Below are 3,654 nucleotides of genomic sequence, written 5' to 3'. Positions count from 1 at the left end.
TTTTTTGTAGAAATCAAATACATTTCATGCGAACAAAGATGAGAAATGATATATTTCTCGATGGTAATATATTTTTTGAGGCACATACTGGAGAGAAACCATATTCTTGTGACATATGTGAGTTTTCTTTTACAACAAAACAAAGTATATTTCAACACATGCGAACACATACTGGAGAAAAACCATATTCTTGTAATGTATATGGCTCTTCCTTTTCGTGGAAAGATTATATGTTGCAACATATACGAAAGCATACTGGAAAGAAACTATAGTCTTTCAGAGCTTACATCTTTCTTTTCATAAACAATATATATTGCATGAACGCATACTGTGTTCTTTGTCTTCATTTTTTTGTAGAAATCAAATATGTTTCATGCGAACAAATATGAGAAATATATTTCTCGCTGCTATTATATCTTTTTTTACAGAGGTACAGTATGTTTAAGCAAACTGCTGAGAAACTAGGATTTCTGTAGACTATGTCGCCCTATACTTTCAAATAAACTTAGTATGGTGATGCTTCAAGAAACCATATTTTCATAAAGTATTTCTATTGTATATTTCAACAAATGTAAAAGATTCATTGATGCTAAAAGAAGCGATATTCTATTAAGTATTTACATCATGTTATAGCAAAGGTAAAATGAATATATTATACAATGTTATTTTCCAGTCTCACATAAGCCACATGCTGAGGAAGTATTGGACTCTTTGTTTCATTCTGACTAATACAGTCCTTCAGAGTTTGCATCTTTTTTTTCATAAATAATATATATAGCAATATAAGTGAACACATACTTTAAATAAATCCCGATGTCTTCTGTTTTGCAAGAAATCAAATATGCTGCATGTGAACACATAGAGCAAATTATATGTTTATTGATGTATTATCACTTACTTTTTACAGATATACAATATGTTTAAGAAGCAAACTTTAATACATACTGCAGAGAAAATAGATTCCTGTAGACTATGTTGCCCTATACATTTAAACAAACGTAATATACTGATGCTTAAATAAACCATATTCTCATAAACTATTTCAACTATCTGTTTCAATAAAGGCACATTCTTATATATTATACTATATTTTTTACAGTCTAACACATTTGCCGCATGTGGTACGACATATGCTTACTCATAGTATATTGAAACTAAGGAAGTATTGGATTATTTATCCCACTTTGATTTGGAATATGTGGAAAAAATTATTCTTATGTTTCATTTTCAAAGAAATCCATTATGTTTAAAAATAATACAATTGGAGTTGCATATATCATTATTTACACACGTTGAATATCAGAAAATCATGTATGATAGAAATTAAAATCTTGTAAATTCTTTTGAGTAATTAAATTTGTAAAGTATGCGCATTATCTCTTACAACTAAACCACTTTGATTTCCAATTGTCTAAGTAATAGAAATAAAGCAGGTTCTTCAACACTGAGGTTGAGATCCTGGTGAACAAAGTGCAAAAGAGATCCATACAATTGCCACAAGGATACTAAAAAGAGCTCTTGGTTGGTTTCAATAATACTTGGAGATGGTTATTATACAGATCGCCATAATAGAGTTTGCAAAAACCTTCATTGGAAGATCTGTAAGAAACTAAACGTTCAGTGTAGTAAAAAATCCTGGGAACATATACCCGAGCGAACAGTTGGGAATGACACCTACACCATTCACGATGACTGGTACATCCTAGAAAACGGTACATATCTAGAAACCGTAGCTGTTAAACCGGATATAGTGATTTGGGACAGAGCAAATAAAAAAGCGACCATAATAGAGGTCAGTGTTCCCAATGGTACAGGACTTAACAGAGCTGAGAGGGAAAAGATAACAAAGTATCGAGGGCTTATGTATGATATGAAATGAAATTGGAAATTAAAAGAGGTTTCAATTATATCAATCATCATAGGAGCAACTGGGCTTATAATAAAGAACTTTAAAAAGTACTTAGCAAGTATACTCGGTGAACCAAGTGCAAGTGAAATACAAACGATTGCACTGAAAGGAACGACTAGAATCCTAAAAAGGTCTCTTGGTCGAGCTCACTAAAATTACAGGATTATAATAATATATTAGTGAAGTAGGTGGCTTTTCATTGCACAAAAACAGCATATTTTACAACATACAGACACATACTTATACCAGTGTTCCTAATGATGGAGGTCTGAACATCAACCTGAAAGAACAGTTGGAAATGAATTATATACCATACATTACGACCATGTAATCCCTACAGCCACCTACTTTGAAAATGCTGCTGTGAAGCTTGACATAGTTATATGGAATAAGTCAGAGAGAGTAGCAACCTTGGTTGAAGTGAGTGTTCCTAATGATGGAGATCTGAACAGAGCTGAAAGGGCAAAACAGACCAAATATCAAGGTCTCATGTATGATATGAAAAGAAACTGGAATCTTGGGGAGATTTCAATCATACCAGTTATCATAGGTGCCACAGCGCTTATGAAGAACCTGAAGTCCTACGTAACTAAGATTCAATAAAAAGCAGGGCAATGTTGGCAGCTGGTTGGGCTGCTCCATACCCAGCATTACAATCTTCAAAGGAAAAAATTAAAAAAAAAAGAGAAACCATATTCTTGTTAAGTACGTTGTCTTCTTTCCCACAGAAACAAAAGCTATTTCATGCTGGAGAAATATCATGTTCTTGCGATGTATGTGGCTTTTCCAATCCATGGAAATGTATGTGGCAATATACACAGACGCATATTGCAAAGAAATTATAGTCCTTCAAAGTCTGCATCTTTTTTTTCATAAATAATAAATATATAGCAATACAAGTGAACACATACTTTAAAGAAATCACGATGTATTTGTCTTTTGTTTTGCAAGAAATCAATTATGCTACATATGAACACATAGCGCAAATGATACATTTACAGATGGTATTATAACTTACTTTTTACAAATATATAATGTGTTGAAGCAAACTTGAATACAAACTGCATAGAAACTCGATACCTGTAGACTATATCGCCTTATACCTTCAATCAAACTTAATGTGATGATGCTTAAATAAACCATATTCTCATAAACTATTTCCACCATCAATAAAGGCACATTCATATATATCATACTATATTATGTTACAGTCTAACACATTGTCATGTGTGGTACGACATATGCTTACACACCGTTGCCAAGGCTGCTGGAAAAATGGTGGGATCCTTCTATCGATCCAATAGATATCTCACTGCTGATGCATTTCCCTATCTATATAAGAGCCAAGTATGGGGTACTGCTGCCACATCTGGGCAGAAGCTGCTAGAAAGGACTTATCCTGCCTTGATAGAGTTCAAAATAGACTTTGTAGCCTAGTAGGGATGTCCTTTTCTCTTCCCTGCAACCTCTTTCTCACAGAAGAGATGTTGCAAGTTTATCTCTGCTTTATCGTTATTTTCATGGCACGTGCTCGACTGAGCTCCAATCTATCGTATCCCCGCGCCAAACTTTCACAAGAAACACTGTTGCATGACGGACTAACAAGAGTTTTCACCGTCTCAAGTTGCGTCCCTTTCCGGTGTACTCATTTGCTTTGTTTTACAAATGTTAAATAAAGACGTGATTATGTAAAAGCCGATCTATCGTTATGTCTTTTATAATCCATTGACATCCTCTATAAGATA

This window comes from Euprymna scolopes, chromosome 45 (genome assembly GCF_053919585.1).
Source record: "Euprymna scolopes isolate OS-2025 chromosome 45, ASM5391958v1, whole genome shotgun sequence".
In the NCBI taxonomy this organism is placed as follows: domain Eukaryota; kingdom Metazoa; phylum Mollusca; class Cephalopoda; order Sepiida; family Sepiolidae; genus Euprymna; species Euprymna scolopes.
This window is presented reverse-complemented; position numbering follows the sequence as displayed.